Source organism: Miniopterus natalensis, chromosome 14, assembly GCF_054644295.1.
Source record: "Miniopterus natalensis isolate mMinNat1 chromosome 14, mMinNat1.hap1, whole genome shotgun sequence".
Taxonomy (NCBI): Eukaryota; Metazoa; Chordata; class Mammalia; order Chiroptera; family Miniopteridae; genus Miniopterus; species Miniopterus natalensis.
In genome coordinates this window covers 34504417-34519742 of record NC_142094.1, presented here as the reverse complement: position 1 = coordinate 34519742, position 15326 = coordinate 34504417, and the positions used below count along the sequence as shown (strand labels likewise).

Here is a 15326-nt window from a genome sequence, read left to right as displayed (position 1 = left end):
GCGCATTCCCGCCGGCGTGCGCCCGGGTCCCGGGGAGAGCCCCCCCGGACACCGCCCACCTGCCCCGCCCTCGCGGCAGCTGCGAACACCCGGAGGAGCGGATTCGTGTCGCGCGGAGTGCCCGCTCGGGCAGCGGACTGGGCATGCTCGGCAGCCCGGGAGGCTCACGGTGGCAAGTCGGAAGCTTTCGCACCAGGGAGGCAGCGTCCGGGGCAGCGGCGGCGGCGGCGGCGGCGGCGGCGGGCGCGGACGGGAGCGGGAAGCACCGGGGACGGCTGCTTTCCCCTGGCGCGCGGCGAGCCGGCCGGAGAGCGCGATCGGGGTGCAGAGCCCTGACGCTGCCTTGGCCCGGATTTTACCCCGCGGCGGGGGGCTCGGCGGGCGGAATTCCGGCGGCTGCCGCGACTCCGGTGCAAGTGAGTCGTGGGGCGTGGGGAGAAAACCAATTTCGGGGGCCCGATCGGACACCCGCCTCACGGGCCTGGGCCTGACTCCGGGGAGCGGAGTGCGGGCAGCCGGGGGGCGAGGGGGCGTGAGTCCAGCCCGTACAGCCCGCGAGGTGCCGCGCGCTTACCTGGCGGGCTCCCCCCCCCCCGCGCTGCCGCTCCGGGGGGTGGGCGCAGGGGGCGGTCCGGCGGCCGGGCTCGGGGACTCGGAGGGGGCGGGCCGCCTGCGGGGCTCCTGGTCCAAGTTGGGGCGGGGAGGAAGGCGGGGGCGTCTGTGGGCACCTTTTTTCAGAGGTGCTGCGTACGGGCTGGAAGACTGCCTGATGTCCGAGTGGGGCGAGTGGACGGACGGTGGCGGGGCCAAAGAAACGGGAGACATGTTGCCTTTGGGCAGTGGCCCAGCGGTCCGGAGACCCGCGGGTACCGACCTCAAATCTCGGCCCCACCCCCATTCCCGGGCCGGCGGCGTGACAGTTGGTACCTCCGGGCCAGATCGCAGCGGGCCAGGCCCCCAGGGCTTCAGGATCCTCCCAACCCCACCCCTACCCCCGTGCCGTGACCCCTCTATGCCCCTCTGCAGCATAGCAGGCGGGACCCCATTCTCTGAGGGGCAAGCTCCCCTCCACAGGGGAAACAGCCTCTAGGTAGGAGGAGGCTGTAAGACCCCGCTGGCTGCTCCCGCTGGAGGAGGGTGATTGGGGGTGAGGCCCGGGGAGCCGCGGGCGCACGGACGGCCCCTCCGGGACGGGCTCTCCCGCGAGTGAGGGTCCCCGCGACCCCGAGGGGCTCGTCGAGGGCAGAGCAGCGGCGGCAGCGGCTGCCTCCCCCCGTCTTCCCCGGGACTCGGCTGCAGCTCCCGGCGGGCCGACGAGGCGCCCCGGTCCAGCTAACGGATCCAGTCCGGCGCGTTCTGGTTAACGCTTGTTTCCCTCTTGGGAGGTGCGAGTAAAAATCGGGACAAGGGTGGACGTGTCTGGAGGGAGGGAAGAGCATCCACGCAGGTGCTTCTCAGATGTTTCTTTTCACCTTCAAACAGGACAGACTTCCGCCGTACAGGCTTATGAAACCAAGAGTGAAGGCTGCTTATCTGAAAGGGAAGTTTATTTTCTGTTACGGGGCCTGCCTACTATTTTAGCTCCCTTGACATTTACCTTCCTGGACCTTTAAAGCTGTTTGGACAGGTTATTTTGCTTTCAAATTTGAGGGTGTTTCTGGTTGGCTGCCTGGATATGGAAGTGTTAAGTGCCTGTCATGGTGTGCTGTGAGCTCCCCACGCTTCCTGGCTCCGGGGGTTGAACGTTCAGGGGGGACTGAGTGGGCAGAAGGAGAGGAGTGGGCTGGTGACGTAGCAACGGGATGGGAGTTGCCTAGGGCCGCCCAGACTTAAGGGGGTCGGAGGCTGTTTTGGCCTGTGCTGGAGGGTGCTTCATTGGTGGAGGTGTAAGATGTCCACGGGAGAAGCCAGTGGGGGGATGGGTCCTTGCCTGGTCAGTGCTCCAAGGGAAGCCCAGGGATGTTTGGTGATTCAGCAGGTGGCAGCCTTCCAGCTCTGAAGCCATGCCTTGTCCAAGCAAGCCAGCAAGCCGGTGGCAGCAGCTTGTGCCTGCTGTTGGAGGCGCCAGCTTTGGGGGAACCTCCAGGAGCTAGCTGCCTTCTGCCTTCAGCAGCTCACTTTCCACATCTTGCTTTCTGTTTTGGTCTGGAGGGCCTGGCCTTTTGGGTTTCTTTATTGCTTCTCTTACACTATGTAGCATGTTTTTTGATTTCTCCAGTTCTGTGACCTCGTGAATAGCAGGAGGTGGCAGCTGCCACCATGCACAATTTTAGTTAGTTTTTCTGCAGAAAATGATAGCAATATGCAAAGCAGAGAACTTGTGTTTTCCTTCTTTTCTGCTTCAGAGACTAGAAATGAACATATTTAGTAAAATAGTAAGGTGTATTTCTGCAACTCTTCAGTGCTGGTAGCCAGCTATTTCAAATATCAGAAAGCATTTAAAAAATTAATTCAAGGGATGGATTAAACTGACCTTAAAGGGACAGCTATTTTAAGTGTTTTATTCATTGGAGGATCCCTAGCATTTTGCACAGTGCCTAACTTGAAATTACGCTTACTCAGCTGTAATTTAAAAATGTTTCCGTAACAGAAGCTTGTTAGTAAGTTTTGACACTTAAATAACGCTGTGTGTTTTCTTAAGTCAGAATTGCCTGTGTTGACCATAAACATTCAATTTTAGCTTGAAAAACTCAACCCTTTCACTTTTCCCCCTAATTTTAAAATTGTGGCAGATCTTGCACCTCAGCTGAAAAACACAGACATGCTTTGCTAACATATCATGAAAATCTAAAGGATTCTTACATATAGCTGTTACACATTTTTTTTAAACTGAGAAGTACACCTGCTGCCTATCAAATATACATTATTAACAAAACTTTATTTTATGCAAAGCATTTCAGGAAAACCCTAGAATTCCCAAACCATTACCATCCAATGAAAAGCGCTGTTGTAGAAAAGACAAAACAATGTTTTGAGAAGAAAAATTCAGGATTATTTGCACAGGGGGGTAATCTCCCCAGCCTTTGGGGGAGGTGCGAGTGTTTGGCCCGCTAATTTTTCTATATTTTACCTTAGCTATTCTCCTCTTTCTTCCAGTTGTTTAGCTATTTCATCTTACCCTGAGACATACTTTCTTGGTTTGGGCTTGCTTGCTTGCTTAAAGCTGCTGCAAGAAGGATCTGCTGTATTTTCTCACATAAACTCAGTCAGTGGGGATTTTTCTCTTATTTGTGGTCTCATCTACTGTCCCACCACTTTGTATGGTACACTGTTTGATGGCCTTTGGAAAAAGCTGTGGCCAGTCTGCCCTTGTAGGGATATGACTGGTTGTAGATGGCTTTTTCTTTGCCTTTTTTTGGATGGTAGCTATAGTCACAGCAATCTCTTCTGGAGGATCTGTATGGCATTCCTGTTCTTAAGGATTTTGGAGTTTCTGATAAAGGCTGTTGGTGAGGAATATAAATGGTCGTTTATCATCTACCATCACATTCCAAGAATTTGGGCTGTGAAGTTTATTACTTTAATAAGCTACGTAATCACCAGAGGACCATATTTTGGATCAGCCCATTTGGATGTGGGGGTTGGGAAGTAGTATTGTATGTGAGGGGAGAGTGAAGAAAGGGGAAGGGCTAGTGGGGACAGGAAGATGGCTTGGTTTTGTAACTGTGACTTCTTGTTTCAGTACAAATGAACTGAATGGCTGATCAACAAGTATAGCTCAGTCTCCATTCTCTGGAGTGCCCTGCTCTCTTCCCATGTTCTCTTTATCTCCACAAATAACATACTACACACAGACACAGACAGATCTACAGACACACTGAAAAGAGACACAGACACAGAGGTAGACACACATCCCTTTTGCCAAAAGCCAAGAACACCAGCTTCTTTTTAAATACTAGTATGTCAAAGAGGGAAATTCCAGGGCTCAGTAGCAGTTGGATTCTGAGGGCCTGAAATCACCTCTTTATTTCAAAAAGATCCCCCTTTCTTCTCTCAGGCAAGCTGGGGCTTTAACTGAAGTAACCATTGTATGTCAGTGCAGTAGAGTGAACATTTAGAGATAGCTTTGGTGTTTGTTTGTTTGTTTAGTTTTGCTTAAATAACAGAAATGAATGTTCTCACGTGTCCTCACATGGCCTTTCCTCTGTGTACCTGAATCCCTGTGTCTCTTTCTCTTATAGGGATAAGAGTCCCATTGGATTAGGTTCACCCGTGTGACCTCATTTGACCTTAATTATCTCTTTAAAGGCCCCATCTCCAAATACAGTTATATTCTAAGTTGGAGAGGCTGGATGGAGAAAGCCAGACTTGTTGAATTATGAAATGCATGGAAATGAGGAAGAGGGAAATTTGGGGGCCAATAGAATGAAGGGATTGGATTAATATTGATTTAAAACTTACCCGGCACTGTATTACTAGAATGTCTACGGGGATGTCCCAAAGACACCTGATAATCAGTAAGTGCGGGATGTCCCAAAGACACCTGATAATCAGTAAGCACAAGTTGAACTCATTCCCCCCTTCTGTTGAGGGGTTGGTGAACATTGCTCAGGGGTGGCACAAGATTTTCTCCCTGTGCAATGCCTCTTTCTTCCCACTCCCATTTCCCTCTCCTCCAGAGGAGCCTTTTCTTATGTGTTGGTTATGTTCTTAGGTATATCTGTATCTTTGTTAAAGATGTCATGTTATTTTGTGCATGTTTTCAATTTACATTAAGTGGTACTGTTCTGTGATTTCATTCGGTTTCTTTTTCATTCAACATTAAAACTTTTTATTATGGAAACTTTTAGATATTTAGAAAAGTCGAAAGGCTTTAATTCAACATTTTATTTGTGAGATCTATGTTAGTGTAGATTTATCTAGTGCATCGCTGTGATTGCTGCTTTGTATGGTTGGCCTGCTGTGCACCTGCTAGCTTTTACTTACCCATATCCCTAGTGATGGACGCTTAGCTCGCCTCCAGTCCTGCTACTGGGAGCAAAGCTTTGATGAACATCCTGTGTCAGTCTCTTAACAGTGCTTGCGAGGATATCTCTAGGGTAGTGGTTCTCAAAGTGGTCCACACCCAGCAGCAGCAGCATCGCCTGGGAACTGTTGTGGATTCTCGGGCCCCAATGTAGACCTCCTGAATCAGAAACCCTGGGGGCAGGTCCATCAATTTGTATTTTAACATGCCCAGCCTGGGGATTCTGATGGAGGGGAAAGTTTGAGAACCTCTACTCTAAGGGTATATATTGAGGAGTGGGATGGTTAGATACAAGAGAACAGGCACACCCGTTTTTACTAAATAGTACCAAGTTATTCTCCGTTGTTGCTGATTTGGTGGACATTCCCCCATCAGTGCATAAGGGCTTCTGATTCCCCACATCCTTGCTAGTGGTGGATATTAACCATTTTTCTAATTTTACCAATATTCGATGGCTATAAAGTGGCATTTTGTTTCAATGTGAGTTTACTAGTGAAATTGAGCGTCTTTTAATATATTTGTTAGCTATTACAGCATCGTTGACCAGCTTTAGTCTGTTTTTCTAATGCATTGATTTGCTAATTTTTTTTTGCATATTCTAGATACAAATCCCATTCTGCCATCTGTTAACTTTGTCAGTGGTAATTGTCAGAAATTTTTAGTTTTGATACAGCTCGAATCCATTAATTTTTTGCCTTATATTCCACTTTAGAAGTCTTAAGATTCTTCCTTCTCCAAGATCACAAAGATACTCTATATTTTGTTCTGTCAGCTTCCTAGTTACCTTTCACAATGAGGGCTTTCATCTCTTTGAGGTTTATCTTCATCTATGGCATAAAGAAGGAATCAGCCTAGCCGGCGTGGCTCAGCAGTTGAGCATCGACCTAGGATCCAGGAGATCGCAGTTGGATTCCCAGTCAGGGCACATGCTGGGGTTTTGGGCTCAATCCCCAGTCAGGGTGTGCAGGAGGCAGCCGATCAATGACTCATCACTGATGTTTCTATCTCTCTCTCTCCCTTCCTCTCTGAAATCAATAAAGATATATTAAGAAAAAAACTTAAAAGAAAAAAACTTAAAAAAAAGATACGGAATCCAGGTTTGTTTTTTTCCTTTCCATTTTGTGAGCCAGCTTTTCCCAAATCATTTATTACACAGTGCATTCTTTTCCTAATATTTTTTGTATGTGGACCATCCTTTATCATACATCAGGTTCCCTCATGCACACACTAGTCTATTTCACTTTACATATGGTAAACTACATCCATTTAAAGTGTACAGTTTGACAAATGTACATACCTGTGAAACCCCCACAACCAAGATACAAGGCATTTTCATTACCCAGAGCTTCCTCTGGGCCTCTTTGCCTCCCATCCGTCTCTTTGTCCCCAGTGTTGGGTAACTGGTCTGCTTTCTATATATATAAATGCAAACTATAGATTCGTTTGCGTTTTCTAGAATTTTATATAAATGGAACCATCAGATAGGGTACTTTTTGTGTGTCTGATTCCTTTCACTCAACATACAGATTTAAAAAATATTTAAAAAAAAATTGTGGCCAAATAGATATAACAAATTTACCATTTAACCATTTTTAAGTGTATAATTCAGAGGCATTAAGTACATTCACATTGTTGTGCAACCATCACCACCATAAATCTCCAGGACTTTTTCCCTCACCCCAGATTGAAACTCTGTTCACATTAAACTCAACACATTGATTTTGAGATTCTTCATGGGGGTCTGCTTTTGAGTTCTCTCTTCTGTTCCAGTCCTGTCTGTTTATATGCCAAATTATTTTTATTATTATAGCTTTGCAGTGTGTCTTACATGGCAGGGTGAGCTCCTCATTTGCTCCTCTTTCCCAGACCTTGGTTATATGTGGACCTTTGTTCTTCCGTATACCTTTTGCAATGCTTGTCAAGTTCTCAACAAATTCCTGAAAATGTAACTGGCATTGCACTGAGTGTATAATCCCAAAAGGGGAGAATTGACACCTTTCTGTGCTAATACTGGAATTCTTTCCATGATCATGGTTGTCATCCCATTTTTAAAAAATGGCTTTTTAATAGAGTTTAAAATTTTCTCTCTCATAGTATTTTTTTACAAAGGAAATATGTTTCTTTGAGGAGAATTTGGGTCTGGGCTTCTTAGTCTGAACCTCAGAAGAAAGCAGGTAGGGGCTTTGGGGACAGATCTTGTTTCAGTGTTGTTTTTCCATTCACCAGCCTTGAGTGACATTGGGCAAGTTACTCACCTTCTATAGCCCCAGGTCCTTCCTTACTCAAACTGAATCCCAATAAGCCTCACCTAGGAGGCTGCTGAGGGCTTTAAATGAAGTAATGTAGGAGAGGCAGGGAGTGCAGATCTTGAAACAGTTGCTGCTCAGTGAATGTTGGTGTAATGCCTTCCCTAATGCTGGCTTTGGCTAGCATGAACTTCATACTTTTATTCTGCTTCTTAGGGATTGATAACGAAGAGCCACAAAAGCAAGGCGAATAAGCCAATTAATTAACCTTGTACCACTCCCTAAGTCTACCTATGCAGCCTGTGCTCCTATCTAGTTTTGTGGAGCTTCATGGAAAGTATGGGTAATTCCAAAGAATTTTACAATCCAGTGGGGAAGAAAAGACACAGAACTCTGTGTGACAGATGGTGTATAATTAGGGGTTAAGTGGTGTGATGTCAGGGGAGTTAGGAGAAAGAGAGAAGTGCTGCTCTATGAGAGTTTTGACTTGATTTGGGTAGAATTAGATTGGGGGAGGGACTGGTGGAACCAAGTATAATTAGCATTTCTGCCAGGACTTTGAGGGCCTAGTATTGAACCTTGTGACAGTGGATTTTGTCCCTAAATTTAAGTATCTTAAAAGTCATTGCTTTGGGATCAGTGATAACAAGTGGCTAATAGATGCCTAGATAACTAATAGCTGTCTTGTAGTACAGTGGTTAAGAGCACTGACCCTGGAGCTAGAGGAGACAGATCTTGTCATTACTCTTTAGGAGCTGTGGGACCTTAGGCAAGTTAGGTTTACACCCTTTGTACCTCAGTTCCCTAACCCTCAAGTGTGGGTGCAGTAACAGCAGGTACCTCACAGGGTTGTTGTGAGAACTAAGTAAATTAACACTTGTCAGGCATTTAGTTCCTGGCACAAGGTAATCACAATATATAGGGTGTCCCCCCAAAATGTATACACACACTTGGAATAATTATAAAGGCAGTGTTTATTAAAATACATTTCATTTTCAAAATTGAGCTATCAGCTGTTAAGGGTGTGTATACATTTTTTTGGGGACACCCTGTAGATTTTAGCTGTTCTTATGACTACTTTTGTTAATATTCATTGTGTTTCTCTTATATCTTATTGGGGTAGGTATGTAAGGTTTATGCCCCAGAGTTGGATGGCTTTTGCCCAGAAAGACCTGTTGGAGGCACAGCCTTGTGGAGTGGGCTTTCTCTGCACATTGCCAGGCATGTGGTAGGGGCTCAGGTTGTAGACTAAGCAAGTAAATGCTAGTCGGCAACGGGCTATCTCTGTGGGTCCTGGACGCCCTCAGTCAGGGCTCTGGAAGGACTGGATAGAAGAGGTCAGGTGGTTAGCATGCAGGAAGCAAGTTTTATTTTGCTGTATTTCTAGTTTTGAGTAGACAGGTATAATCATAGGATTCACATTTGTTGAGGGCTAACCACCTGCAAGGCCCTTGACCCTTGTGACAATCCTATGAGGTAGATATTATTACCTACTTTTTAGAGCTGAGGAGAGTGGGGCACAAGTAATTTGCCTAAGAAAGGAGTACCGAGATGGAATTTAGTGTTTGAGGGCCTTTGCCAGTTGGCAAAAATTACCAGAGTGGGTGCTGTTGCTGGAGAGACATGATTTTGAAGAGTCTTGAAACACAGGGTAGCCCAGCAGGGCATTCCCATGACCTTGGATGTTTATCAGCCTAAGCTGGTGGTTCTCAAATTTCAGCAGGTATCACAATCACCTGGAGGCCTGTGAAAAACACCTTCTGCTGGGCGAACCCCCACCAGAGGTTCTGAGGCAAGTAGCTTGGGGTGGCACCTGGTAGCTGATTCCTCTAACATGTTCCCTGCTGCTGCTGCTGCTGCTGGCCTAGAGACCACTCTGAGAACTGTCATGAGCAATACTCAGTGAGGAGCCAGCTGCTTCTACGTCTAGTTACAATCAGGTGAGATGGTTTCAGATTCAGAAATTTAAAATACTTTCCACCTCATGAAATAAAAACTGAACTCACATGGCCCTGTTTATTTAGGCCAGCAGAGAAATGTCTGAGCCAGTGCAGAGTAGAAATTTGCTTTCTATCCCTACCAGTGTTTCTGACACTGCCAAGGTGGATAGTAATGCAGGGTGGAGAGAAAATTTGGAAATGCAAGTCAAAGCTCATTGGAAGCATAAAGGGCCAGCTCATGAATCTCATCTTAGGAAATGCCCTGATTTGTTTTTATTTTGTTATTTTTCACCCTCCCCACTCACTGCCATAGGCACAGAAAAGCTTTGTGTCCACCAACTTAGCTTTTGGGAAAATTTAGGCACAGAGAAAATGTATGAAGATATGTAGTCTGACAGTGAAGAGGTGGGAGATAATCTTACTTGACTGGGTTAATTGTAGTAGAAAACTGTCTGCAGGAAGGCACTTAGGAGAAAAGGAAAGGGAAGGAAAGGAAAGGAAAGGAAAGGGCTGTGTACCCATCTCCAGCTGCTGTGAGGTAAAGTAGCCCCTATGTCCAAGCTTAGCACAGCGCCTACACACGGGAAGCCCTCAAGAAGTGTGAATTGCTGTTATTATAACACAAGTTTTCTGTTTTGCAATTGAGGCTGCATTTCCCTCCTGAACAATGCTACACATAAAACTTGAATGAGAACATTTTAGAATTGAAAGGTTTTGGAGGAAATGCAGTCCCAGGCTTTGGAGGAAATCGGGTCTTTGAATTCAGTCAGAGGAGAACATACAGATAAGTTGCCTTTGGGAAGAAACTTTGGTGTCTCCTGTGCCCCTGGCAGTCAGGGAGAGCTCCTTTGCTTGGTGAGAGGATGTGTCTGGGCAGAGGGGATGGGGGTGCTAAGGAAAAACTGGGGAGGCCAGAGAGGCCTGTTCACATATGCAGATGTTCTCAAGTCTGGTCTTTTTATAGCCTGGAGTTTACAGCAGTATAAACATGTGCTAAGGGCCCGCTATGGGCTAGACGCCCTGTTAAGCCTTGAGACCCAGAGATGAGTGAGATAGGGTATGGGCCCTTGAGGGCTTGGGGGCGGGGGGGCAAGGGAGGGGAGGAGCACCAGACATGTCCACAAATAAAGGCCATCACCACAGAGTGAGTTCAGTGTGGTAGCTACACAGCAAGCCTCCTGGGGGTAGGGATGGGCTGGACGCTGGACAGAGAAGGTCACCTGCTCCAGGTCCCCTATGTAACGGCATACGTGAGAAGGTAAATGATACCCTAGGTTACTATAGCTGGAACTGGTATTTTTTGTTTTTGTTTTGTTTTGGGGGTTTCCACTTTTAGTGAGGTAACTCCCACAGCAGAGAGGAGTCTAGAAGATGTGTGCTGTAAGTGGTCAGCCAGCAAAGGGGAATTGGGAACTGGGACTGCATTTCAAAACCACGTAGGAAGCTGTAGGGAGTACTTGACAGTTTTGTCTCTAAAAAATGAGGCTAAATTTTGGCTACATCCTAGGAATGTAAAACCTGGAAATTAATAACTTTATATCTTTAAGGTAAATCAGCTTTTTAAAGAAAGATTTTATTAAAAACAAAGTTTTATTTTATTACCCCTCAATTTCTGGTAAAGTGCTAAATTCTGCTTTCAAATTTGTTTTCAGTGGTTTGCTTTTCTCGTTTTCTTTGTCTTCTCTTTTCCTCCCTTTCCCCTTTTCTCCCCCCTTTCCCTTTCCCCTTTCCTTCCTTAATACCCTTATAAACAACATGCAAGCGAAGGCACACGTGCCAAGCCGTGACCTTGGCAGACTTGGTCTGTTTCCTTATCTGTAAATGGAGAGTTTGGATTAGCTGACCCCTAGCCATCTAGTCCCCAGACTCCATGAGTTCTGTGATTGTGGGACACCTGACAAGAATGTCTACTGAACTCCAGTCATCAGCCGTTTATCATTCTGTTAATAAAAAAGTATCATATTTTGAAATTTCCTTCCCCAGTCCTATTTAGTTGGGTGTACAAACCACTTCATAGAATGAGCCATGAGTGGTTGATTCTTTGCTGTTTGTATTTTCCACGTGGTGACTGATACTCCTCCTGGCAGGCTGGTTCTGCTAATAGTGTAAAATGTGGGATAGTCTTTTAAAAGTTTAAAAGACATACTATGTGAATCCACAAAGGATGTTGTAACTAATGTTATATAAGGACAGATTATAAGGGATGTGATGATTAATTTCAGGTTATGGGGTGGTGTGGGGGCTCTACAGCTAAGCCAGGTGGGTGGCTGATGCTTAAGTTAGGAATGGAGCTCCCGAGTCACAGGTTTAGTGAAGGGTTAGGAGAGGAGATAGAGGTCCTGAGGGCAGGGTGGTGAACAGACCTCAAGAACACTATCCCCTAAGGAGGTGGGAAGGGTTGGCTGAAGGGGATGCCCCCCTCCTGGTGCTAGCAGAGGCTGGAGAAGTCAGGAAGGGGAGAGAAATAGCAGCTGATGGGATGCTGGAAATATTTTGCTGTCCTGAGAAACACAGGCTGACAGTTTGGGCAGATGTCTGAACAGGGGATGGGGGTTCGGATGTTCCTGAGGCCCAAAGAGAAAAGGAGTTTATTTCTCCTGAGAAAGTGAGGAGGGGAGGGGAAAATGTGTGAGGACAGGCAGGGCAGTGGCTGGTGAAGGTGCTCAGACGGGTGGAGAGGGGAGGAGAGCTGGAGCTTCGGTGCCTGGCATGCTGGAGGAAAAGCCAGGGGACCGAAAGGGTGTCGGAAAAGAAACGCCCTGCGTGGGGGAATCCATGGCCTTCAGCCCAAGCCAGGCTGCCCTGGTAACCTGAGATTAAGAGGGAGCAAGTGGGGACAGGTGTGAGTGTCTTCCTGGGGCATTGGCTCTTTCTCATGTGAAATGGGAATAATAAATACGCAATCACAGTGTTGTCGAGTGAAAGCCCTTGGCGTGTGCCTGCGTTGTGCAGGGCAGCATCCTGCAGTTGTTGAGGTGACCTTGGGAAGTGGCAGCAGAAGGTGGCCCAGCGACTCTGTCTGAGCAGGAGGGAGTGCTGGTTTCCTTTCTGCTCCTTCTGGGGCGTGTTGCCCACTCATTGGACTAGATGCACCATGAGTGAAACATGGAGTTAATGCACTGGTACTGTCCGTTTGCACCTAACTTTGTGGCCATGTGTTGTTGAGATTTTCACCATGCAGACTGTAGTCCCTTCTCTTGTGTTTGTGCCTGATCCCAGAGCCTGTCCCTGTCCCCCCTGGCTGTTAGTTCACTGTCCTTACCATCAGATCCCAAGTGCATGGAATGTCTCCTGCCTGCCGTTGCTCTTATGGGAGTCTTTTCACAATGGCCTCAGTCTCTTCCTGAACCTTCCAAACCACTGGAACCAGTAGCATTGCCTTGGACGAGGCTAAGAATACAGTATAAGTGTGAACCAAGCAAAGGCTTCCCCCGCATGGAGTGTTCTTGGTAATGAGACAGACGCAATAATCAAGTCACTGAATATGGAGCATGCCAGGTGGTCAGGAGGCACAGCCTCACCCGTGCCTCCTAAGGGCTCTGCCACCCATTCACAAGGTCAGTAATTTGACGTTTGCTTTACTGCTGCTTTTCGAGTAGTGATACCTGAGTTACTCTGAGAGGCTCTACAGAGTTACCAGCAGTTGTGCTGGGCAGCATTCCAAGTTTCCATAGGGCCCTGAACATGGCCTGCTTTTCCCCTCCCTTTGATTTTAGAAACAGAGACAGCATGGTGAGAACACTTAGGAATTTCTCAAGCCTCCTTCTGGCCATTTGTTTGAAGGCATTATCAGTGGCCCATGGGTTCCTTTTGGGGTCCTTGGATGGGTTTCACAAAGCCACTGAAATAAAATTTATCATTTTAGGTGTGTGCATTTTTCTGGGGAGAGTGTTTAAAACTTCCATTAAATTCACTTGGAAGATCTCTGAAAGGTTCATTTTTATGAAAGTGAATAAAAGTTAAAATTGTGCCATTGAGGGTCTTTATTGCTGCATTTCCCACTTTTAGAGGAACTGATGAGAAGTGACTGCCTAAAGGCAGGAGGCAGACACACACACAGAGCCTCAAAGCAGTTATAGGAGACTTGACATTTCTGTGACTTATGGGTGGGACAGGCTCAGACATTCCTCTGAGGAACTGAGAGAAGCCGAATGGTTTAGCTGGCGTCACGGAAGACCAACGAGCTTAGTGGGAGAAGGGAGTGTGTGTGGGGGTGCCGCTACAGTGTGGTTTTGTTCTGAACGAAGCAAGAAAAGGACGTTGAGCTCTGGGAGGAGAGCAGAAGACCACTTGAGCAGATGCTGCTTCTCCGATTTCTGGGTCTGATGGCACCAAAAATAGGTCTAGAGAGAACAGGTTAGGACTTTGGTTGTGGATGTCAAAGACATCTGTTTTAGGAGATTCTTCTGCTTGAGAAGTCTGCAGTAGTTTACCTAAATAATAAAGTTAGTATCAGTTGTCCTTCATGATAAGGGTATGGAGGGCAGCTTTTAAGAGGCGTGGTGTAGATGCTTACACACTACTTGATCCAGCAGTTCTGCTCCTGGGAGTTTTAAGAAATAATTCAGATGGTTATTCATCCCAGAGCTGTTTTATCACAGTGAGAAGTTGGAAACCTAAATCCAGCAATAGGGGATTAATTAAATTATGTATGCTGCACAATGGAATACTAGGCAACACTTAAAAATAATATCTAGAAGAATGCTCACATAAAACATTCTTCTAAAAACATTGTTTTGTGCAAAATGATATGTACTTTTTTGTGTGTGTGTTTTTAAAAATATATCTTTATTGACTTCAGAGAGAGGAAGGGAGAGGGAGAGAGAGAGAAACATCAATGATGAGAGAGTCATTGATCGGCTGCCTCTTGCATGCCCCCAAATGGGGATTGAGGCCAGAACCCGAGCATGTGCCCTGACCGGGACTTGAACCTCGATCTTCTGGATCCTAGGTCGATGCTCAACCACTGAGCCACGCCCGGCTGGGTGATATGTACTGCTTTTTAAAAATTTATTGATTTTAGAGAGAGAGGGAGGAAGAGAGAGAAAGAAAGAAAAATAGAGAAACATTGACTTGCTGTTCCACTTATTGATGCATTCATTTGTTGATTCTTGTATGTGTTCTGACTGGGAATCGAATCCACAACCTTAGCATATTGGGACAAAGCTCTAACCAACTGAGCTACCCAGTCAGGGCTGTACTGCTTTTGTAAAAAAAAAAAAATAAACTATTCAGGATATACTGGTTGGGTGCCTACTATGAGCCAGGTGCCCTGCTGGTAACTGGTGACATAGTGATGAGCTAAGCAGATATAGTTCCTGCCCTTAACAAGCTTATAGTCTACAAGGGAAGTAGCTAAGCCATATTGACTTTCTCATAAAAAGTTTTATAAGTACTTATAGGAGGACTACAAAGAGAATGACTCCTTAACAGGTAGTTGGACCTTCTGTGAAATCTGATGAGGTTTCCCTGTATCCCTGTTGTGGCTACATCCCTGATCTGAAATCACGGATGTTCTAGAAAGCCTGAAGTAAGTCATTAAGATGTCTAATGAAAATGCCCTACTGTTGAACAGTCTTCCTTTCTTCCCAGCACAGTGCAAGACTCTGGTGGAAAGGGGTGGTGGTGGTAGCACAGTTGTTTTAGGAGTGGGGGATAGTCCTGCTGATTTTCCAGCTTCTGTGCTTTGCCAAGCCTTATCACAAGCTCACCTGGAATTGCCTCTTGTTGTTCATTGTCACCTCTCTTGGACCTCATGTTGTTCTGAGTCTTGGGCCTCTGACTTACTTTGTCTGTGGTGTGTGCAGCCATGTGGAGTGGTGCTTTAATCTTAGATGTCATCTGGTTTAAATTCCTTCCTGGAGCCCAGCAAGGCCTGGATTAGAATCTGGGTGTTCTTATTTTCTATGGGCATCTTTTCCACTAGGCACAGCTGTGGCTTCTCCTGGTCACCATAGGAATAGCTCTTCCAGGCAGATATACTTTAAAACCGTAGGCATTTCAAATTGGTGACCCCGCAAAGGTGGAATAAAGGTTAATTCTTTCAAAGGCAAAGGGGCTTTCTTGAGGAAGAAGAAATTAACGACTGTCTTTGGTAGTGTGGCCATAGTAATGAGATAAAGCAGAAATGCCGTTGGCACCATTTGGCAAGTTTGTGAAAGTGTGCTCTTCGAT

General features: G+C 46.4%; 1 protein-coding gene across 2 annotated transcripts in view; it reads left to right on the top strand.

Moving 5' to 3' along the window:
• The first annotated feature begins 277 nt into the window (after positions 1 to 277).
• Positions 278 to 15326, top strand: part of SGMS1 (sphingomyelin synthase 1) — a 224697-nt gene continuing 209648 nt past the window's right edge. For both annotated transcript variants that reach the window (XM_087824421.1, XM_087824420.1), the window contains exon 1: positions 278 to 416. The gene's annotated coding sequence lies outside the window, so the exon portion shown is untranslated. The remainder of the gene's footprint in view (positions 417 to 15326) is intronic.